Raw genomic sequence first — 25,608 nt, 5'->3', positions numbered from 1 at the left:
GGCCCCGATTATAGAGAGAATCATGTTGCACAAACTGTAGAACAAAGAATTCAACAGAAAACGGGATCGGAGTGGTAAAGTCAGAGCAGCGAACTGCACTTTTATTTTATAAGGGTCAGGGTCAGGTAGAAAAGCAATAGGGGAGTCCAGAGGGCCTTGGCCTCAGATTATTTCAAGCAGACCTGCGCTCTCATATCATGACCTCGGCAGAGTAACAGACAAAACTAGCATGAATCCCAGTGAACCATAGAGCAGGAATGGTGGGTCCATGTCTAAACTGCCCATTGTTCAGCCAGGCCATTTCACTTTGGGCGGTAGATGCCCATGTGTGGGAGAAAGGAACATAGGAGTAAAAATCAACTCAGAAAAGCCTATGATTAAAATACAAACTAAAATGCAAAAGGAATAAAATGGAAATTCGGTTAACAGTCTATTGTTTGAAGTAGAAGCTGCATCATTTTACAGGTTAAGACTCTAACATACCCTCACTTTAAAGCTGAGAAAATGAAGACTTAGAGGACAGATCACATGCCAAAGTGCACATATTGACCAGGATCTGAACATAGTTTCATCTGGTGTTCTTGATGGCCTCACTCAGTGGTAGTCCCCAACACGTTTATTATGCTTAGTGCTCTCAAAATATAAGTAAATATAAAACAGGGAGCTATGTATGTAGTAGCTCAATTTCTCTTACTTTGGCCACTCACATGAAATGTAGACACAAACATACAGACAAATAAGATGTCTCATGCAAACTGTCAAATAATGTTATGGAGTAAGGAGGGAAAAATCTATTTTAAAGTAAAGTTAGCAATCAATGTCATAAGTAGCACAAAAAGGAAAGAAGTAATAACATTGACTGAATGTCATGTACTCCTTTTATAAAAGCCACAAGCACATTTATAGAATTACAACCGACATTATTTTATGCCATCCGATCCGTCACATGTAGGTTAATAGCTATCAAACAAGTATCTTCTGAAGGCAAGACACAGAGGCAAACACGGTAATCATTGCAGAAAATAAAAGTGCTAAAGCTTGGAGTGAGGTTTAGAAATCCCTAATCAAATTTAGCTGTTTGTTCTCAAAATGTGTACATTACCAGTCCAATTATCCTAATACGTATTCTCATTTATAGAATACACACCCTTAAAACAAACCAAAAAAAAAAAGACATCTGAAAGTCTTTATCTCTCAAATTTATTTTGCTACCACTTTCACCCCGTGAGAAGCTAAACATTTCCTTGTGTTTATACTTTTGACAGTGAGTTGACATTTTATTTAAACAAAGCTCTTTTCTAAGTAGCTAAAGATAAAATTGGAATTTTGTATTTAAATTCTAAATTACTTTAATGGGAAAAAAATTACCTAAAGGTGAGTGTTTGGAGATAGGTAGAAACTAACATTTCCAATGCAATGCCTAATTAATAACAATAATAATAATAATAATAATAATAATAATAATAATAGACTCACTCTTTCCTCTTCACACACATACATACACACACATGCGTGTGTGTGTGTGTGTGCCTACTAATGGCTAGAGGTTAAATTGATCTGTCATCATTTTCCCTTTTTTCCCCTTTTACACTGACTTTTTTTTTTTAAGATAAATCCAGGCGATTCACTTTTCTGTGTGTATGGAGGATCTGAGCTGTTATAAAGATATTGACAGAATCAATTGATGTTTTCAAAGCTTAATGTGAGAAAAGGTCCCCTTTCCTCTCCTTGACTGGCCAGGGCATAAGCCACCCTCCTCTGCCTCACAGAAAGGAAGGTGTTGCATCGCGCTGCATTTTAGGCTGTGGTGGAGCGCCTGCACGGAGGACATCACCAATGAGGAATGTGACCCTGGCCTAGAGGCGAGCAGCAGCTATAAATTTGCTCTTCTGCTGCCTCTGCCATGCTGTTCAGGGAGCGTTTCCTATGCTACAATGATAAGTCAGGAAAGGGCTGGGGGAAATGTCAAGGTCTCTTAAAAATTATGTACGGGTCAACAGATTTTGGCCGAACTTCTTTTCCCTAACTTCTTGATAGCACTGCACAAAGAAAGCTATGTCTTTTATTTAACAGAGGCCCACTAGTGGTATTCCCTTTGATTTCCATAAAAAGGACACAAACTGGACTATTTGTAGTACTGCTGACTACTATGGCTTAAAGGAAACCTAGAGATGATTTTATCTTTATTTTTACCAAAGTCCAGAGAATTTAAATAACTTTTCTAAATACCTGCAGCCAACTAGAGGTAAAGAAAACCCTGGAATGCTGGGAGGTGACTCCCAGTGCTGTGTTTCTTTATGGCACAATTCTTCTCCAATCGCTTCATGTATTAGTGGAAATATGGGATGGAATGTTCTAGGTAAAAGTAATTATAGAGTTCATCTAGTGGAATTTCTTATTTTTCAAGTAAGAAAACTGAGGCCCAGAAAACGTGCGGAAAGTAACAGTGAAGTTGCCTAAATTAGCAGTGATAGGTGTGGAACCAGAACGAGCCTATTTGAACTGCTAGCCCCGTGTTCGCTATATCATGTTTAGTGTATCATTTTGTTTGCACGTGAACAAACACCCAGTCACATCTATGCTTATCCCTTCTCCTCATTTTTCTTGTACTCTGCCTTTTCCCCTGCCCCAAATCATTATTTGAATATTATAGAGAATTGTATTATTCGAGTAATGGTAAATTCTTAAATAATCCCCACATTTCCATTCCTTAATACAATTAATTATCCACCCATATTATAACCAGCCTGGTATAGTTGTTCCTGGTCCATGGAGACATTTAGGGAATCAGGCTTCTTCTTTCTTGTGACTCCTTTACCCTGAAGCCTGGAGTTCTTTGCATCCAGCTGGCAGAGGGAAAGAAAGTGGGGATGACACTCACCTTTTAAATGCTTTGACCCCTAAGTAGCACACATCGATTCTGCTTGTGTTCATTAGGACAAAGTATCACATATCCCCTCTAGACACAAAAAGGGCTGGGCTGTACTCTCCAGTGACAACTCTGCATGGCAAATGAAGGAACACAGATTTTGATTGACAGTTAGCCATCCCTACTGCAAGACTGCATAAGAGCAGTGCTCCAATATTCTTGGGTTTTGACTTCGCCTGCTAATGAGTCATTCCAAGAACTCTATCCTAAGGGATACATAACAGACTGCGGGCTCTTATTCAGGCTTTGGGCCTTCTAACATAAATGTTCTACAATAGTTCTGCTTTCTCTTGCTTTTGTTTCAGTATAATAAGAACATAAATGAAATGAAATTCATTATTTTGAATTAAAAGTAATCGATGTCTACCTATAACTAGCAATGAATATGACCGCCCCCTCGTTATACCTCACAACTGTGGTATTTTACATCACATCTTACTAAATGCTCAAACTCACATTTCAACCACAGCTTAATAAAAAAGGCCCTTCCAACTAATAAATGTAGAACATGAGTTTCTATGTTTTTATAATCTGAAGGGAAAACAACCTTTATACAGGCATCTGCCTCTTTTCTTAAAACATCATATAAAGGATGGAACTAAACTGACTTTATCTCCACTTTGCATATGCACCATTGCACAAGGGAAAACAACCAACAATGAAAATAAAACCAGTGGTAACTCATAGTACATAATAGTATTTTTATCTATACCCAATAAGAGCTTTTTCTATATATATATGCACAAAGATATATACATAGAAATTTGTTTTTAATATAAAGTTATGTTCTGGTATATGCTAGCTTTTCATTCAGAAACATATAAAACAATTGTTCCCTAATTAAAGTATACTTCAAATTGGTATTAGAACTACATGATATCTCATTTTATGGCTGTAAAATAATTATTCATCTACAGGAGTGGATGAATAATTAGTAGCAGCAGCAATACCTGCATTTGTATCTGAATCTGCATAAGTCAAACTGCTATAGGTAATGAGAAAGGAGGTTGAAAAAGGCTCTAGTACCCTCTTTAGATGGGAGGGTGAATTGTGACCGCTTGCAGTGACTGAACTGTATCACAGAGAGTAGCATAATAGGATAGCACCTTAATATTACTCTTGACGGGAAGATAACACTCACAAATAGACCTCATGGTTTTGTGTTAGAGAAAGGCGCAGCATAATAATCTTAACCCATTACATTCCTATATATTAAAAGGCTAATATGCAAATTGTCCTCTCGACCAGGAGTTTGACTGAAAGTTCAACCATGCGTTTAACCAGGGGATGGGGCCAACCGGCCAACTGCCCACGGCCCCTCCCCATGGCCGGACCAGCCCAATCGGCCCGATCGGGGTGGGCCGGCAGGACCCCACCCATGCAGGAATTCATGCACCGGGCTTCTAGTACTTGTAAGTATATAAAATGAGTTAGAATTTAATGGAATTCAGGATTTCTTGGTATTGAATTAAGGATCATCTAACTATCTTTCATGCTAATAAATATTGAGTTGAATAAAGCCAATAAGACAGGTTCTGTAGTCCCCCCTTGTCTGAGGTTTCAGTTACCCTCCGTCAACTGCAGCCTGAAAATATTAAATGGAAAACTCCAAGTATAAACAATTCATAAGTTTTAAATTGCACACCATTCTGAGGAATGTGAAGAAATCTCATGATGTCTATATACAGGGTGAATCATCCCTTTGTCCAGCGTCTCCACACTGCATACTCCAATAGTCACTTAGTCATATTGGTTATCAGATCTACTGCCTTGGTATCCAGTCTTGTGTTCAAGCAACCCTTAATTTACTTAAAGATGCCCCAAAAGTGCAAGAGTAATGATGCTGGCAATTTGGATATGTCAGAGAAGCTGTGAAGTGCTTGTTAAGTATTGTCAGCAGGTCAACAGCAGGCTAATGCTATGTCACATAGCCTTCATCATTCACCTCACGGCACCTCCTCAGGTAGGCTGTGTATCATCTCACATCATCACAAGAAGGGTGACTATAGTATAGTAAGCCATTTGAGAGACAAAAAGAGGCCATGATCACATAACCGTTACTACAGTTTATTGTTATAATTGTTCTATTTTACTACTGGTGTTGTTAATCTCTTACTGTGCCTAATTTATAAATTAAACTTTATCATATGCATGTATGTGTAGGAAAACATAATATATCTAGGGTTCAATATTATCTGAGGTTCCAAGAATTCACTGGGGGTCTTGGAATATATCCCTTGCAGATAAGGGGGGACTATCATAGTCCCTAAAAGCTGAGATGCCTACCCTCTATAGCAATATTTTTAAACCCATTATTCATTTTGATAAATACAAAAATTTCACTTCCTTTCATCCTCACCACGAGAGCCTATTCTTAGCCAAGAAGATTTTGTCCAGCTTCATTTTGAGTAGTTTGTATTATGAAACAATATATTTGTTTCCTATTCCAAATACAAAATTATATATTGGCTATGCTTTTCAAACCACAGAATCTGTGGCATTTCCTTTTTGAGAATTACTGTTTTTGATTTTTCGGTGGAATAAGAGCAAGCTGTGATTGTTATTTGTGAATCTTCCTCTTTCCTTTTCTCCTTTTCCCTCGCCTTTTCTCTACCTCTTCCTGAACTATGGAACCCCACAACCTTCAGGTGGGGTGGAGCACGGTAAGCCAGGTATGAGCTCACTGGTGAGGGATGTTAAGAGCCGAAGCAGAATAGGAAGTCATCCGTATGGAGGGGGTGGGCTGGACTGCAGAGGGACATCAGAGCCCAAGTAGAAGCCAAGAACATCTCTCTGGAGGTTTCGGAGCCCAAGTCAGTTGGGAGGATGCCAATCTGTGGGGTAAATGAGTGTGGGATTTTAAAAACTGAGTGGGTGAAGATGGTGTTTATCATAGTGCAAGAGGTGGTGAGCATGGTTTCCATGCAGGGATGGGAAGTTATGGTAATGAGGATTGGTTAGTATAGAGGTGAATCAAATATATTAATAAATTAAGAATACTAATGAGATCCAGGTTTCCTACTGTCAGAGAAGAAGATTATAATTATAGAAATTGAGAAAACTAGAATGAACCTGTGATGTGATTCAAAGTAGGGTGTGAACTCAATGATTTTTAAAACAATATAGAAATAGATTTAAATGTGATATATATATATAAATACCAATGTAATTATAGATATAGAAATGAATATGAATGCAAGTATGTAAATATCTATGTAATTAATATGTATGCACCTATGTTTATTTTGGAGCAGTGAACTAGCCTCCATCTTTTATGTTACTGAAAACTAAAGTCTAACAAGGACTGTTTTAGAATTCTCATTCCCTTGATCTGGATAATTCCCATGGCTCCTTTCATGCCAGTCCAAGCATCACCTTCTCTGGGAGTCTTCTTTGACATTCTCCAGACTGAGTCAGCAGCCTGTTTTCAGGCTCCCTGGTCCTGCTTCTATCAGAGCATTTATAACCCTGCTTACACCATCCATTTGCTTCTCTGATTTCACACCACAGTGTTCCTCTCTCACTGATTTTCTCACACGGTGCTAATGTAGAATGGATGCTCATTAGAGATAAGGCAACACATATTTGAAGGCGCATGAAACAAAGAGTAGAGTGCACTGCTGGAGAAAGCACCCAAGCTTTGATACTCATGAAATCTTGTTTCATATCTTCATGCTATAACTTTCTGGTTTTGAGACTTTGGATGCAGTTACTAACTTTCCTGAGCCCGAGTTTCTTCATCTGTAAATTTGCAGTAGTAACACTTCTCCAATCTTACAGTGTGTAATTTTTATTTTGAGGGTGGTAAAAGAGTAAGAATATAATGAATAGATACATGAAATTTATTTCAAAAATGGTAAATGTTATGTGACTAATGATTCCTGTCCCACACACATGCTGGGATATAATTTGCTTAGGAATAGAAATACAATGAAATGTGTATGTGTCTATGGAAATATATATATATATATATATATATATATATATATATATATATCTATCTACACTAATAAAAGAGAAAAATGGTAATTGGCGTACGACCGCTACCCTTCCCATTGGCTAATCAGCATATCCTTATGCAAATTAACTGTCAGCCAAGATGGCGGCCGGCAGCCAGGCAGCTGGAAGCGAACGTGAGGCTTGCTTGCTCCAGGGACTGCAGACTCCAACGTTCCCAGCCTGACTTGCCAGACTCTGAGCTGGCAGTTTGAAACATTCTAACAAATATAGCCGGCCGGGATCTCAGAGCTGAAGTTATACAATGTTTCGATTATAGAATGGCAAACAAACCAGCAGCGGAAGCCTCAGAGCTAGAGCCAGAGCTAAAGCTGGCCCAGAAGAAAAGAAAAAAGAAAAAAAGGAGCAGTTGGGAGCTTCAGTCAGCCTGAAAGCAGCCCTCAGCCCCTCACCCAGACTGGCCCCGGCACCCCAGAGGGGACCCCCCACCCTGAAGGGTGTGTGACCAGCTGCAAACAGCCATCATCTTCTTCATCCAGGCTGGCAGGCACCCCCAGTGGGGACCCCCACCCTGATCCAGGGACACCCTTCAGGGGAAAACAGGCGGGCCCCCAGGCTTCTAATCCTTATATAATAAAAGGGTAATGTGCCCTCCCCACGACCCGGGATCAGCCGGAGCCGCGAGGCCTCCTTGGTACCAGAATCAGACAGAACAGGGTGGCGGCGCCCAAACCCCCTGATCGGCCCTGCTCTGTAAGGTGATAAGAGAACCAGCACCCCAACCCCCTGATTCCGCCCTGCTGTGTGTGTGACAGGGGGCCGGTGCCCCTAACTCCCCTAATCAGCCCTACTCTGTGCGTGACAGAGGAGGAGCTCCCCAAACCCCTGATGGGCCCTGCTCCTGTGCGTGATAGAGAGTGAGGCAGTGCCCCAACCCCCTGATTGGCCCTGCTCTGTGAGTTGACAGAGGCAGCGCCCCAACCCCCTGAATGGCCCTGCTCTGTGCATCACAAGGGGTGGCTTCTCAACCTCCCCATTGACCCTGCCTTGAGTGTGAACAAGAGAGCGGTAGCCCCAACCCCCCAATCAGCCCTAGCCTGTGCGTGACTGAGGGTGGCATCACAACCTCCCAATCCGCCCTGCTCTGTGCATGACGGGGCGGCGCCCCAACTCCCCAATCAGCCCTGCTCTGAGCCCGACCAGGAGCTGCACCTAGGGATTGGGCCTGCCCTCTGCCACCCAGGAGCAGGCCAGAGCCAGCAGGTCGTTATCTCCCGAGGGGTCCTAGACTGCGAGAGGGCACAGGCCGGGCTGAGGGACCCCCCCTTCCCCCCCAAGTGCACAAATTTTTGTGCACCGGGCCTCTAGTATATATATAAAATTCTTCCTTTATATATGGTTTTATTTTTTAATTTTTTCATATTTTGAAAATCCATCATTTCTTTGTTACACTGTTTTAATTTGAGTATGGGGATTTTCTAAAACAACAAACGTTTTCTAAGAAAAAAAAAGAAACATATGTTGTGAATTACATTTCCTGAAACATGGATGTTTTCCACTCTTTATCTCTTCATTATGTATATTTATAGTTTGCACTTAAACATCCATTGAATTGGCTATTAACAAGTCATATCTAGCCAGATTGATAGTTTAAAAGTTTCTCTAGATAACTATCAGCAAATTTTATTTAAGTAATTACTCTATCTAGTTGACAGAAAAAAATGTGACATCAATAGTCAATCTGCTTGGACTGCATAATAAAATATACAGATTGGGTGGCTTAAACAACAGAAATTTATTTTTTTCACAGTTCTGGAGGCTAGAAGTCTGAGATTAAGATGTCAGAGGGGTTGATTTCTGGTGAAGGCACTCTTGGCTTGTAGACAGCTGCCTTCTCCCTATGTCCGCATTATGGCCTTTCCTCTCTGTGTGTGTGTGTGTGTGTGTGTGTGTGTCGGGGGGAGATAGTGAGCGAGCTCTCCGGTGTCTCTTCTTATAAGGACAGTAATCCTATTGGTCTCCCCTTATGACCTCACTTAACTAATTACTTCCTTAGAGGCCCCATCTCCAAATATAAACTGATTAAGTCTTCAATATATGAATTTTGGAGGGGGATACAAACTTTCAGTTCATAACATCAATATTAATAGAGGAACTAATTACTCTTCTAGTTGTTTTTTTAAACTATCACTTGGATAAATTTTCAGACAATGGATTCAATGAATCTGACTTGCAGACATCATTAATAAAACCTATCTTTATAATCAATATTGGTCAAAAATTTTATTTCTTTAAAATATATTTTTATTGATTTGAGAGAGGGAGATGGAGAAAGACACAGAAACATCAATGATAAGAGGGAATCATTGACCTGCTGCCTCTTGCCTACCCCTGACTGGGGATTATTGAGTTCGTAACCAGGGCATATGCCCTGACGGGGAATCAAACTGTGACCTCCTAGTTCATAGGACGATGCTCAACTAGTGAGCTACACCAGAGGTGAAGTGATTTTATTTTTGAAAATTTCCCCTACTACTATAGTTTAATAAGTTATAATTATATATGTGTTATAAGATTTTTATTTCAGCATTAAAGTTATAAGAAAAAAACTGGAAACAAATTAAAGGTCCATGTCTAAGTGAATGATTACATACATTTTAATCTATCAATTAGTAAAATCATATGTAGATGTTCACAAGAATTTGAGAGATCTATGAGTACTGATATAGAAATATGACTAGTCTAGATTTTTATTACAAACAGCATGGATGGGGAGGGTCATGTATATATATATGTAGTTGCAGTACTAAAGCTATGCAAGGAAACATGTAAATCTTATGTACATTTTAAAAAGAGACTCTGTGGAGTTAAGTGGGAGACATTTTGCTTTTTAGGCTATGCTCTAATTTTAAATTATGTTTACTTGAATATACATTATCTTTTGAATACTTTTTCAAAAGATTTTCTAAAACTAGTAGGATCAGTAAATAGAATGGAGTGCACGCCATGATTACCACAAAGTATACTGTAGTCTGAGGCTTACTTAGATTTAACACACAGACTTATTGTTACACACATTTAAAAAAATGAATTTACCTTGACTTTGTCTGAAATTTATAACTGTGAAGTTATCATACACATCTTGAAATAAATGAGATAAACAAAAGTGCTGCTAAAGACACAGAGAAGCATCAGCAATCAATACATTTATGCTACTTCCAAATTTGTTTCTCACTGTAGTTTTTTCCTTGTATTTTCTTAAGCATGTTCTATTGGCATATTTTAAGCCTTTGGTGTTAGTATACATTTTTAAACAAGCAAAAATTAATTTTGCTGAAGCCGGTTTGGCTCAGTGGATAGAGTGTTGGCCTGCAGACTGAGGGGTCCCAGGTTCGATTCCGGTCAAGGGCATGTACCTGGGTAGCGGGCACATCCCCAGTAGGAGATGTGCAGGAGGCAGCTGATCGATGTTTCTCTCTCATCGATGTTTCTGACTATCTATCTCTCTCCCTTCCTCTCTGTAAAAAAATCAATAAAATATATTAAAAAAATTAATTTTATGATTTGACGCTGCGAACAAGTTTTAAGAAAGATATTAACTATATTGTTTTGAAAGTTTAACTTACTATACTATACAAACACAATATAAATATAAAACTATACAAGAGGACTGTGAAGCTTTCAAATTGTACTAATTTTGATTTAAAAACAATAAGAGATTTTTTTTATATTTATGATTTCTCATTCACCAATTCATCATAAAATTGTCAAAATTATCATTTAGCTCTTCCCATTACATTTCTGTGGTTTTCTATTAATGCAATATCAATACATTTCTTTACAAGATTAAGTCTGTTTAAAATTCCATGGCTTCCACATTTTATTCACTTTCTCTGCTGTAAACATCCTTTACTAGCTTGAATTTATGACAGTATATTAAACATAAAGCTTTTTTTTTCCTCTAGTAGTGGGCTCAAAGAGTACAGTTTCAAAAAACCCATTTTTAGGTTCGACAAATTAAAATGGTAACTTCATGTTGCAGGTGAACATTGTAATAACTTAGAAGGTTTTTTTAAAAACTTCAACCCAGAGACAATTCAGTAGCTATATTTTCTATAAAACTATTTCACATTCTTTTGAAATGATACACTTATTGTATAGTTGGTGACCTCTCTTTCTTCACATATATACATTAAAATATAAATGATAGTAAATATTCCTTCCATTTTTGTGCTTGTGGAAGAAGCCCAAATAGTATATTTACAGGTTTTATGGTATTTGTGGCATCAAAAGGATTTTGAAGTCATAGTTTGCTTTGATGACATGATTACATAAAGGAAAGGCAGTTTTCCAGTTTCAACACTGAAAGCCTGAGATACTGATTATTTTTTTCTGTTCATATCCAAGAAAAATCTTTCTACCCTAAGCTGAAGATTTGCATCAAATTAATAAGTACTATTTAAAGTGAAGGTTAAATGTGGCCTCCTTTTTGGTATAGAAATATGGATGGTAAGGGAAGATGTTTTCAAAGTATATGCCATGTAGCCTTTTATTGAGTTTATATTGTGGAAATTTATGGTACTGGAAAGCTTTATCTAGACATTAGTGGACAATATGGCAAATGAAAAAAACCTTGTGATTCCTTATAAGGAGTGTGCATTAAACACAATGACCTTTGTGCTCTTTCAAATAAAATAGAATCATATAAACAATAATTGCAATACTTATCCACATTTTATATTTTGGAAAATGATATTGAGTTAATTGACTTTTTTCCTTTGTATTTATATCTTTCACTGCAAAGTTCTGCTGAAAAATATTTCTTTAAAATTATAAATGTTTTGTCTATGAAGAATAAGGAATAGGGCTTAAAATGTTTGAACAAAATAAAAATATCTGCATAAGATTTTTTGAAACTATCTTTGAAACATTTTTTATTTATATGACACTTAATTTAAAACATATGTAATATATACTGTATATGAATATGTGTAATATAAAGTCTACAGATAAAATCTTTGTATTCCTTTAGTGGAAAATAAATATATGAAGTTTCATAGATTAAAGTTTTGATTACCATTTTGTGAAGAAAATTTTAAAGACCCCATTACTTATAAATGCAATTTCTCTCAGATTCTTTGTACATAAATCAAGTCATTCATTTGTTTGTGATCAACATATTTTTCTAAGGCAAATCACATTAAAAGCAAAGATTAACATTGGCAATAAATATATGAATCAAACAATTTATAAATTAAGATATTGTTCTTGTCTTTCTCATTAATTTTCATACTAATTAACTAGGCATAGAGACATAGGCAAACATTTGCTTCTAATATTTTTATTATAATGTATTAAATTGATCATAGGGATGATATTAGGTTATACTTTTTATAAATTTTCTATGGGACAGCAACACATATTTCACTGTGACTACTTACTCTCTTATGTGGCTTTGAGCTTTTGATATTATTGTCATGCTGATTGATATTTTGGGATTTTTATTTTTGTTTTTCTTGTCAAACATTTGCTCATGAAAAGTCAGTGCATATCCTGCATAATACAAAGTTTTAGCTAAATAATTTCAACATGTTTGAATAAAAATAAAAGGAAGAATCACTCATATATTCTTCTACACTGAATATCAGTTTTCTGAAAGAAAATTTTTCCATTTTTTGATCAGGTATTTGTCATCAAATAAGCAGTATGGCCTGGCCAGTGTGGCTAAGTGGTTGAACTTTCACCCATGAACCAAGAGGTCACAGTTCAATTTCCGGTCAGGGCACATGTCCAGGTTGCGAGCTCTATCCCCATAGGAAGCATGCAGGAGGCAACCGATCAATGACTCTCATTATTGATGTTTCGAGCTCTCTCTTCCACTCCTTTCCTCTCTCTGAAATAAAAAAAAGCAGTATTTTTTTTTAAATGGAACAAACCAGAGATCTATCATCTATCTATCTGTGTATCTATCTATCTATCTATCTATCTATCTATCTATCTATCTATCTATCATCTATCTATCTATCATCTATCTATCATTTATCATGTATTTGCTTATATATCGATGGAGAGACATGTGTGACTTGATAAAAATCTTCTGGTACACAGTGGTCTATTATTTAGCTCCAGTGTAAGATCTGGACATCTCATCAGATAACCTGAGCTGATGCCTTCCAGGCTGTAGAGTTGAATTTTTCCCCTCTCTTTATGCAGTCTCTTGATTCTGTTCTTTCTTTGATCACCCACTCATTTTGGAAAGTTGTTTTTCAAAGGACTGTAGTGATCTTTAATTCTTCTGATTTTTCATTTTATTTCCTCTATTTTTCTTCTTATTTTTTGCTGACTGAAAAACTGCCATTTTTGTGATTTCTTTCCTTTTTTTTTTAAATGAAATTGGAGATGGAAGAATTATAAGAAGGGTGAAAAGAAAGTTATATATCTACTTTTAACTCATTGTTCTAGGCTAAGAGGCAAACAACAAACTTACCCTAGTCAGAGTCTTGTGACCTATTTGTTTATCATGTTGATAATCCTAGAGGACAACGGTGTTGTCCAGTTTATACAAAGCCTCACTTAGCACAGCTTATTGGCCACAATGTACTCTGTAAGGTTTCCATAAAGTAAAAAAAAAAAAAAAAAAGGAAGCCCTATATTTGTTCCAATTTTTTTTGACTTAAGTTTGCTTCTGAAATAAAATAAAAACTCAACTTTTCTTTGAAAACTATATTTCTTATTTCCACTGTATTTTTTCTTATACAAATATTATTCACTATAAGAGGATATGTGCAGTTTTAAAATAGAGCTTTTCCATGTTTAATATAAAAATATGTCACTATATTTCATAAATCTTGAAATTACAAAAAATTTTAAACATTCAGAAGATCAAAATTAAAAACACACACATTATTCTATGAGATAATCCATTTGTCTTAGAAAGATTTTGCCATTTAACTTTCAGAATATGCGAAATACTTTTCAAATATATTTAAATGCTGTATTAATAAATAAGTGTCTTGATTCATTCATAGTTTTCATAATGCTCTCCACATAACAATATTTTATTTCAATAAAATTCATATAAAAATATTTTTCATACTCAGCAAGAATATTCATTGGGAGTAGGATCTTCTCCATGGGATCATATCCACAAAATGGTCATTATTTTTACTATAATTATTTTTAATAAAAGTTTTATGGCTAAACTTTAAATATACTTATTCTGTATTGCAATGTGTTTAATTTTAATATGAGTATACCTTTGATTGTCTTTAATGAAAAAATCAAAATAAAGTGAGTAGAATTTTATAGTCCTATTTTATTTTGCTAACATTTCAAATGGAAACTGGATATGATTAAATATACTCTCCCAATAAAAATTTTTTAGATATTTAGAATTTTCCCCTCTACTGAATTCATATGTCTGATCCAGCTTATTTCTAAATCCCTATTCCTGTTGATCATTTTTTTCCCAACTACCTACTTTGCCAGCTTACTACTTACTTTCTACCCCATACTTTGGGATCTGGTTTTAAATGTAAGCAAGCTCCAGTGTACGTCTCCTTTAAAAAATAATAGTCTTGTTACTGCTTTAAAAAGGCCTAATGGAAACACTGACGTCTTCTGTTTCTATAGTTCATTTATTGACATTAAATCAGTATATCTCGCTCTTTCCACCACCACTTTCAGATCATTGCACAGCAAAACAGCTTTGACTACCCATCTGTTTCTCTGCATCTTAATCAATGTCCTCCTTTTCACATTCCTCACTCCCTCCATTCTCTGGAATCTGGTTTGTGCCACTATGTGGCTCCTCTGTGTCTCATTTAGCCTCTCTTTCACTAAGCTTTCTAGAGCTCTTACAGAATCACATGCCTCTATTACAATCACCTTTTACAACAATGGAATTTATTGAACCTGAAGAATTTCTTATTTTCTTCACACTTTACCAAAATCAAAACCTTGAGCATTTCGGTACTGTTCATTTTGGGCTGTCCTGGCTGCTCTTTGTACATTGCATATGAAAGGAAACAATCCTCTAAAAGTCTTCAATGTTGATAATTAAAGAATTATGAAAAGTGTTTCAGATCATTTTTATCTTCCACAATTATACCCTACCCTTGCTAAAGCAGTCCATGTATCTCATTTTATGCACTGTAGAAATTTAAGTCACCCAATGATTTAATAGCTCTCTTCTTCACCTCAATACCCATTTTTTTAGCTTTTCCTACTAAGATTAAAAGCTTATTAATGTGCTGAGGCCCCCCCTTGCTCATTTAATTTAAATTTAACTCATTAATGATTACACTTCTTTCATGATCTTCAAATCTCTTCTCTTCCTTGGCTGTTTGCTCACCACATTTCATGTATGCTTAATTGGCCCCTACATCAAAATGCTTTCCCTCAAAACTTCTACTTCCTCATGTAGTCAATAACTTCTCTCCTTCCTCTCAATGTCAAAGGGCACAAAGGAGTAATCTCTATTGCCTCTTGAATGTTCCTCTTCCCACTTAGCTTTCCTTTCATCTCCTGTTGCTCATTGCAACAAACTCAACAAGAACACCAGCTTCCCTCTAATAGTGTGCTTTGGTCCCAGCCCTCAAACACATTGAGCTCAGTTCCTGTGATATTTTACACCTTCTCTTCTTTTAGGAGTATTCCTTCTTTGATATATTGATTGTTGTTCTTATAAATCTTTTCTAGTTCACTCACTATGCCTTTTTGCATTAGGGTCTTCATAGGTGTCTTTCCTTTCTCTGCCCTAAATGTAGACACTCTCAAGCTTCTATCCTTGGCTTTATCTTCTTTTTCCCCCACCCCATTTACTATGTTAAAGTATATACCCCATTGTCTGTATCTAACACCTTTGTGTCGTTTTGTTCCAAATGCATTCCCAGGCCAACGACTCTTCTAAATTCTAGAACCTATTTCCAAACAGCTGAAAATCAACCTCTGCAATTCCAAACAAATCATTAATTTCTCTATTTTTGAAAATAATGTAAGTTAAATATCTGAGTTGAAGTAGCTAAATTATCATTGAATTATTTTAACCTTCACATTAAAACCAGCAATAAAGTGCTTTGGTATCAATTTTTAGTAAGTTTTTTAAATAGAAAGATAAGATGTTGAATTTTCAGTCTTTGCATTTTTAATTTTATTATTTTATTACATACTAGAGGCCTGGTGGACAGATTTGTGTACTGGTAGGGTCACTTTGTCTGGCCTGTGGGGATTGGGCTGAAACCAGCTCTCCGACATCCTGGGAGGGGTCCTGGATTGCAAGAGGGCTCAGGTAAGGCCGAGGGACCCCATCGGTGCATGAGCGGGCCAGGGAGGGACCGTGGGAGGGCTTCAGGGTGTGTCTGGCCAGTCTCACCCAGTCCTGATTGGCCGGACCCCAGGAGCAAGCTAACCTACCAGTCAGAGCGTCTGCCCCCTGGGGTCTGCGCATGTCATAGTGACTAGTCAAAGGTCGAATGAATGGTCAGACACAGCATATTAGGCTTTTATTATATAGGATGATATTTTTTCAAATTATTTAGGGCCTTCATATTGACTGAGTGAAAAGTGGCACTATTATAGGTAGAAAAAAAGAGGAAAAGCAAAGTTTCTTTTTTTCTTAAAAAATTAAGTTTCTGCATATCAAAGGAAGTGTAAAAGAAAGTAGGAAATAGAGTTTATAAAAATAGTCAAATTAGAAAGAAAATGAAGAAGATTCATCCACTCTACTTGATGGCCTAAGAGATCATTGGAGATTACCTGAGTTGGGACAGGAGAGAAAAGTAAAGATGGGAACATGACCTTAATGGAGGAGTGCTAGGGACAAGAGAGGGTTGCAGCCCTAGCTGGGTAGCTCAGCTGGTTAGAGCATCATCCTATATGCCAAGATTGCTGGTTCCATCCCCAGTCAGGACACATATAAGAATTAACCAATGAATGCATAAATCAGTGGAACAAAAAATCGATATTTCTCTTTCTCTCTCAAATCAATCAATAAATTTTTTAAAAAGAGAGAGAGAGAGAGGGTTGCAGTGGGCATTATGAAGAGTAGGTTGGCATCAGGCATTGTCCCTTAGACTTTAGTACTGGGAATTCACAAGAAAGCTAGGCAAAGATCTGCAGACCATATATCATTGCTTGTAACCTCTGCAAGACTAATTGTTGTGGGGTGTGAGCTCATGACTTCAAATCACCATTACATCATCCAGAAGAACAACCACCCAAACTCAAACACTTGGCTAACCCTCATCTGAATCGTTCTGTTTTTCTAATGACTCAGGACATTTGTAAGAATTTCTAACAAAAGGTGATAGACTTTACACCCAGAGGAGTGGTGGCAGTGAGGGAAGGAAAAACTTGGTGTCTGTGCTTGGGTAATGTGGGACAACATCCTCCTACATATGTGCCATGATACAAGAACTATTAACTGATGGTCTCAGGCCACTTAAGTTGCCTCACTTGAAAATTTTTAACAGAAGGCAAAGAGAAAGTGTGTACATATATGATTAGGTCAGATAATCTAGTGAGAACACACAGTATTATTAGATAAGTAGTCTGGAACTAGGTTAAATCTGTGCTCCATAAATGTTGACCTAGACAAAGAACCACAACCCCCACTTCCCACTCCATGCAACCTTTCCCCTAACAAACTTTGTTCAGTTATTGATATTGATATGGAAAAGGAAAAGGGGGAAGATATTTATAATAACCTTGGATAGGGTTGGGGTGGGAATGGGGGCTAATTTTACCAGGGTTAATGGCTGATCTAGAGGAAGTGATGTTAATGACAACAATAGGAATAAAGAAAATAATAATAAAAGCTTATATTTCTGCAAAAAAAAAGTAGGCCTGTACTTCACAAATATCATGGCTGTGAAAGACAAAGGAAGGTGGTAGAACTCTTCCAGATTAAAAGGACCTAAAACAACTAGCCATCAAAAGCGTTGAAAGAGCCTGAACTGAATCTGGATCAGGGGAAAATGTCTTGGATGATGTTATTGGGACAGCTGTCAAAAACTGAATGAAAAAAGTATTTTAGGTAATATTTTATCAATATCCAATTTCCTTAATTTGATAATTGTACATTAGTAAGAGAATGCTGTCCTTTGAAGTTTTATAAGCTGAATTTTTTAGAGGTAAAGGAAAATGCTGTCTACAACTGTTAAGAATAGTTAAAATGAAGCTTTTCAGGCCTCTGGGAGTAGAGTGGGTGGTTGCTGAGAGACCCTGAAGGGGCCACCTGCCAAGATGAAGGATTTAGTATCTAACTCTTATCTGTCGTCTTTGTAATGGCCCAGGGAACACACTGAGGATGGTGATAAGGAAGAGAAAGCTGGAAGCTTCAGTAAAGTGTTGGGAAAGAGCAAAGAGATATAAGCCCAAACCTTCCCTGAGATGAACCAGAATAGGTTTCTATCATGCTGTCCACCAGAATATTTTTCTCCAGGGCTGCTGGGTCCCAAAGGAGGCAGATGTGAAGCAGAAACCAGTGGAAGATAAACTGGAGACTGTGCAGAGATCAGTGGTCCTATTGCAAGTGACCAAACATTGGAATTGCCCACTGACAAACATTTGAGCCATTGCTAATGACAGTTGTGTGAAGGCTGCACCTATGTAGCTTAAGCCTAGAAAAGCTTACGGAAAGCTCAGAAAAACTCTTGAGGGGCGTATGAACTTTTTAATAAGTTCTCTCTTAAACATATATAGAGAGAAATAGATATCCAACATAAAATTTATTTTCAGAGAAGTTATGTTAAAAAATATTAAATGGTTGCTTTGAAAAAACTAAAATGATTTTAACAGTTCTAAGAATTAATGAAGTAAATCACTCTAATTCTCTCTTTTAGAATTTATAGCTTGGCAAAGCAAAGTCTGAAAAATAGGGGAGGGGAGGAGGAGCCCTTTGCACCACTGGTTGGTTCTCTATCATAGTTCTGTTTGAGCAAAGAGGCTCCCTCACCAGTGCTGGCCAGCAGCCCTCAGAGGCTCAGATAAACACTGATTCCTAAGGAATTTATCAGCTGCTTAGGGAGTGAACTGAGCTTGATGGGACCTGGCACAGGTGTGTATATCATTAACTTCAGTAAGGTCTTTAGACAGACAGGACGTAAGTGCTCCAAGGCTGTTCAGTAGCACCAATGGGCATATGAAGAAAAGGCAAAATAGTAGTGGTGGACAGTATTACTTTTCCTTCTCTAGAAAAATGTCCTGTCTCAGTTCCTTTCAATTCTGCTACTGTTGGGGGCGGGAGCGGGGAGAGGTTACTTATTGTTGTGAGTTCTTTTGGATATTGAAAACTATTTTTTTCTGTAAAAATATATTTTTATTGAATTCAGAGAGGAAGGGAGAGGGAGAGAGAGAGATAGAAACACCAATGATGAGAGAATCATTGATCAGCTGCCCCTTGCACACCCCACACTGGGGATCGAGCTCACAGCCCAGGCATGTGCCCTTGACCATTAATCGAACCGTGACCTCCAGGTTCATAGATAGATGCTCAACCACTGAGCCAAGCCAGCCGGGCTGAAAACTATTCTTGATAGCAGAATTTAAGTGTTCTACTATATGTGTTAGGAAAGGGTATTTTATAAACAAATGATTGAGTGTTCCTGTCTTATCACTTAAAAATTCATTTTTTTTCTGAAAACAAATCTTAACTCATGAGTGGACATTATTAACAAAGAATGTCTGCTGATTGTACCATATACTCAGAACATCTCAATTTTATGCCCATTTCTTATAAAGCAAAGGAAGGTAATGTTTAGGAAATGTTATGTGTTCAAGGCAAGTATTTTTGTTTTTTGATGGAAGAGATCTGAGCAGGCACCAGCCACCGGCAGGGGTCAATTGAAAGGGTTAGATAGATGATGTTGGTGAAAGGGAAAATAATCATATTAATAGAAAAAAAATCCAGAAGAAATACAGTTCATAATGTTGAAGCACAAGTGGAGGAACTAGCCAAGAATAATGAGAGACACTTTGAATTGTGTTCCACAAGATGGAAATGGTGACCACGTAGGCACAGTTTTATGTAGACGTCTGTGTTCTCTGTGACTAATAGGGAGTGCTGCTGCAGATAGTGAAGCCAGTGTGAGGAGTGCGGCACGTAGCAGGTGAGGAGAATGGGAGAGGTGGCTGGTCAAGTTAAATATTGGCATTTTGTTAAAGGGACATTGTAATTTATTTAATCTCTAAACTTTAAAACAACCAATGCTCCTTAGAAAAACTTAGATTATGTTTCCTTTGTACAACTAAGATTTTGTAAGTTTCCCCCCACCTTTTAGACTTTATGCCATTCTACAATACTTACCCCAAATGTTTATACCTGGCTTCAGACACCCCAGTTTTTTGTTGTTTTTTTTTTTGTAGTTGCACACTGACACCTCTAATTGGCTATTCAAGCTAACACAAGTTACTTCCTGGTGCCACTCTCTGCGATCCAAGAGCTCCTTTTTACAGTGTCATCATCTCTATCAGATCATTTACAGTTTCTGGCTTAATGATTTAAATATTTTAATGGTTAGTGCTTTTTTATAAAATGAATGGACTATAGAAAAATAAGTGACTTCACTAGTCTTAAAAGTAATAATTCTCATTAAATGACTACAATGAGATAAAGTGGAAAAAGTTAGTTTTTTTTAAAGTGAAACTTTGACCATCAATTGCATTTAATTTGACTTCAGCCAGTCAACTTATTAATTTTGAGTAAATTAATAAGATGAAGTACAGACATAAAATATTAGCGATATATAATAAAAATTGTGTCTTAAGAAGGAGGTAGAGTTAATGGATTTTTATTTTGAGGTAATTTTATATTTACATGCAGTTGCAAGAAGTAGAATAAAGAAATCCAGTGCATTTTTTTTACCAAGTTTCCCATAATAATAACATTTTGCTCTTTTCTACAAAATTTAACCAGTAAATGGACAGTGGTACAATCCACTGGCATTATTCAAATGTCACTAGTCCTCATAGTTAATGGATTTTATAATCCTTTTTTAAAAACTATCTAAAAATGAACTATTCCAAATGCAACATAAGCTATGGAAAGTTTTGATGTTTTCCTTTATCTCTTTTCAGAAATGCATTTTTGAAAGAGTATGAAATGACTTGATCTTGAATTTTTTCTAACATCCTTCCAACTGAAGACTTTGCCATTTCAGCATTTATTTTGTAAATTACACTTCTGCATTTCTGTATTGGAAATAAGAATAGTCAGCAAGATTAATGTTACTTATAGGTGTTGCCTTCAAGAAAGTAATTTATTAAAAAGTTAGGGGATAGGATAAACTTAGAGTAGCATATCATTTGTTTAATTATTTAACATACTTATGTATAGTTTATCCATTCTTTGTGATAACTTTGTTTATCTGTTTATATTTATAAAACGTGCTTTTTTGTTTCACTGTACTAGGATAGAATAGGACACCTCAGTAGCTGCTGAAGCTAATACATTTCTATCACCACAATTACTTTAGCAAACCTGGCTCCTCTCCCATCTGCAACATCGTGCAGAGTTAATCATCAGTGTGTGCTAGAAAACACTATTTACTTTGGTACAAGCCATATGTAAATGGATATAAAATAAACTACAAAACACCAGGTTGAAATAGTGTGGGGAGCCTTGGCCAGTGTGACCTCGGTTGGTTGAACATTGACTGTGCACCAAAATGTCGCTAGTTCAATTCCAGTCAGGGCATAGTTGGAGTGTGTATGGGAGGCAACCGATTAGTGATGTTTCTCTCTCCCTCTCCCTCTTCCTTCCTTCCGTTTTCTCTAAAATGAATTAAAATTAAAAATAGTGTGGGGAGATATTTGGCAGGCTGAAATAGTAAGTAACATATGACGATGGGGGTGGAGGAGTACAATTCAGGTAACATTCAAACCTAAATTATTCTTTTTCCAGGAGAAATCCTGAGTAATCATTACAATCTATTGTAATGCTGAACTGAAGCACTAAGAGAAAAGACTTCATTTTAAAAGAATGTAGCAGCAATTTACAATTTTCAGAGTATGTTGAAAATGCATGTATGGTAGATGGACATACTGAACCTAAAGTATGAACTTTGGAAAAATATGAAGCCCTGACACAAAATCCTTATGATTCAAAAGCACAAGGCTGAACTATGGAATGATATGTAGTCATAAGAGGATCATTGGACAGCTTAGAACCAGATGACTATAGAACAAACAGATGTGCTGAGGCAAGAATAGAGATTCAGTGCCTACATTGTGACATACAAAGAAAGAAAAATCTCTAACAGAATAGTGCTTGAATAAGGACTGATGGAAATGTAATTATAGGTTTCTAAGCAGAGCATTATGCTGTCAATTCAGATATCAGCATGCCTATTTTCAAGAAAAAACACCAAGAAAGAAAATATCCTAAAAGCTTTCATCAGCTATAATCTTGACTTCCTCAAAGGAAAAAAAAAGAACCTATTTTCTCAATACTGATATAATTCTTCTTCATTTTTGTATTTACTTCACATTTAATCAAATTGAAGTTGCTGAAACCTTTGGTTTCCCATATTCAGTACACAAATGAAAATTAAATAATTGTCTTACTTAGGAAACAGTTAATCTTCAAATGAACTAGAGCTAAAAAAGATGAGCTAATTTAATATGTGAGAAATTATGTGTAATATGTTTTACCTTTATAAGAGGTAAATGAGAAAAACAAAAATATTTTTAAAAGCTAGAGATTACCTTTCATTATGTCTTCTCTTAAATTCCTTTACTACAGTTATAAATAAGTATGTCTCACATAATAACAACACATGTATACGCTGTCTAAACTTTTTATCTTGCCTCTAGTCATGTCATAATTTGAAACAACTGGGTGAGGTTGGAAGCACAGAAGATTAACCAGTAAATCTGGAAACTAGGATTTGGTAACATAATAGAAATGACATAAAAATCTAAGATATAGAATGGATGGATAAAAATGAGTGAAATTGGAGTAGATGTTATTAAATAATTTTAATCTTTATCCACAATAATATGTAAGATTCAGTGTCAACTTTATTTATGTTATAAATACATTCACTTGCACTATGCCATTTTGGTTTTAGTCATCAAAACTTTATGCAGGAGCCTTCTTCACATTTCTATTTTTTAAATTTATTTTATGTTTTAAAATTTTATCCTTGTTGTTGAAAATATTACAGATGTCCTTCCCCTTTTCCCCCAAGGACCCCCCTCCTCCCCTCTCTCACCCCTTCCCCTGTGGGATCAGATTTTCCAATAGTATATTTTTTATCACAGCAAAGGTAAGACTATTCAAGGGAGATTGAATTACACTTCATTAAGATGAGTTGTAATGTTCAACAAGTAAGAGCAGGAATGCATTTGGAAATATTTCACATAACAGAGCTGTACAAATTCTCCTCATAATTTTACAAAAGGTTAAGGGGGCCTCCAGGTACTTCACCCTCCTTTAGTTTTTCTCACTGAAGAATGTGAACTGATTTATTCAACTGATAATGTAAATGTACCATTGCAATAAGTAAAGATCTCCTCACTGGTGAAAAATGAATGACACACAAATACATGAAAATATATGACACCTCATTAGTAATTAGGAAAATAAAAATTAAAACCACAAGGAGATACATCTTAGTAGATATGCATCTTCCAGTTAGTGCAAATTAAAAGTCTGAAAATACCAAGCATGGTTTAAAATATGTGGAAATGCTCACAAAATGAAGATGAGTGAGTGTTTTGTTACAAGCACTATAGGGAAAAAATCTGATAATACCTACTATTTTGAAGATTAGATTTCCCTATGGCCTTATGGCCTTAGGTAGACACATCCATCAACGTGCCAATAATGTTAGAACCTTAACAAGCCAAATGATGGCAAGTATAAAGAGCAAGTATATTATTATATACTATTGTTCTTATAAAACATAAATTTATACAACTACTCTGGAAGAAAAAGGTAGCAAAGATAAAAATGCAGATATTCTATGATCCAGATGGTTCTATTTTTATATATAGGGTGGGATAAAAGTAGGCTTATAGTTTTTCTTAGGAAAAATAAATAATAATCAATAAATAATAATACAAGAATTACCTGTGTTTTACATACAACTGTAAACCTACTTTTTTCTATCCTGTATATTTGTTGGGAGAAAAAAAATCATGGCTTTAGTAAATTAAATAAAAATTGAATTCCCCAAGGTGTTATATAAGGAAAAAAAGGACTAATTCAGTTGAAGTCTAGTGAACTTAGTTAACTCTCCCTCAAAGTTATAACTTTTTTACATAACTTTATAGTTGAGTATAAAAGCCAGAGGCAAAAGTAATTTCCAAGATTAATTAACTTGTGATGGAATAACGTAATGCTGTCATGTGTACCTCTAGGTGTCTCAGAGGCCAATGTAGGCTTTCATATCAGAGGATGGCAAGCTCCTATAGCACAGAGTAGGAATGGAACTCATTTTGATTTGAAGCTACTTAGGTTTAGGTAGTATTGTTATAGTTGAGCTTATAGGAATTTTACATTGGTAAGTAGAGTGAAAATCAATTTATATTATAATTTCTCCCACCTCCTTTGTGGTTATATCTTCACCTTAGATGTAAAAAGCTAAGAGGAAACTAGAAAGGCTAGTTGATGATCTCACCAACCCTTTTACTTTTAAATACAATATGGATAGCTTCTTCAATGGGCCTAAGCATTGATTTTTCTAAATTAATAAACTTTATTCTTTTTTTAAAAATATTTTTTATTAATTTCAGAGAAGAAGGGAGAGGGAGAGAGAGAAATATCAACGATGAGAGAGAATCATTGAGCAGCTGCCTCCTGCAGGCCCCCTACTGGGGATCAAGCCCACAACCCGGGCATGTGCCCTGACCAGGAATTGAACCGGTGACCTCTTGGTTCCTGGGTTGATGCTCAACTGCTGAGCCACACCCGGCTGGGCAATGAACTTTATCCTTTAGAGCAGTTTTCGGTTAACAGCAAAACTGTGCAGAAAGTACAGAGAGTTCCCATTTATCAGCTGTCCCCTACTCATGCACAAACTTGCCCACTATCAACAGCCTGCATCAGAGTGCTGCATTTTTTACAATTGATGAATCTACATTGCCATATCATTAACAATCAACCAAATTCCATAGTTTATAATCAAGGTTCTCTCGGTGCCATATATCTTATGGGTTTGACAAATGTATCCACCATTATAGGATTATACAGAATAACTTCACTGTCCTAAAAATCCTCTGTGCTCTCCCTTTTCATTGCTCTCTCCCCTCTAACTCTAGGCAACTATTGTTCATTTACTGTGTCCATAGTTTTGTCTTTTCCAGAAAATTGGAATCAGTGTGTAAGACTTTTTAGATTAGCTTCTTTCATTTAGTTATATGCATTTGTTTCCTCCGTGTCTTCGTGGCTTGGTACGATAATTTTATATATATATGGAAAAACAATACGTAATATGAGAGATAAATAAGGTAAAATAATGCAGTTTACAACTTTTACCCCAAACTGTCTGCACTTTGTCATAGAATCTGCACAGTGATAACACCTTAGTTGTTCTTCCTCTCTGCAGTGAAGAATACCTTTCCATCTCTTCTTTTCATCTTTGACATTGCTTCTAAAATTAGCTAGATAAAAAAGGAAGTCAATATTGTCACTAACATGAAGAAAATACTTCAAGTACTTAATGTGATGTACAATGTTCCTAATGATTTGACTGTTTGCCCTTCACCTAACATTCACA

At 36.3% G+C, this 25,608-nt stretch overlaps 1 non-coding gene across 1 annotated transcript; it reads right to left on the bottom strand.

The window, feature by feature from the left end:
• Nucleotides 1–21,285: 21,285 nt before the first annotated feature.
• On the bottom strand, nt 21,286–21,419 carry LOC111826015. The gene has a single exon (XR_002829261.1). It is a non-coding gene; the product is annotated as a small nucleolar RNA SNORA66 (small nucleolar RNA).
• Between the last annotated feature and the right edge of the window lie 4,189 nt (nt 21,420–25,608).

This window comes from Myotis lucifugus, unplaced genomic scaffold (assembly GCF_000147115.1).
Source record: "Myotis lucifugus unplaced genomic scaffold, Myoluc2.0 scaffold_51, whole genome shotgun sequence".
Classification (NCBI taxonomy): domain Eukaryota; kingdom Metazoa; phylum Chordata; class Mammalia; order Chiroptera; family Vespertilionidae; genus Myotis; species Myotis lucifugus.
This window is presented reverse-complemented; position numbering and strand designations above follow the sequence as displayed.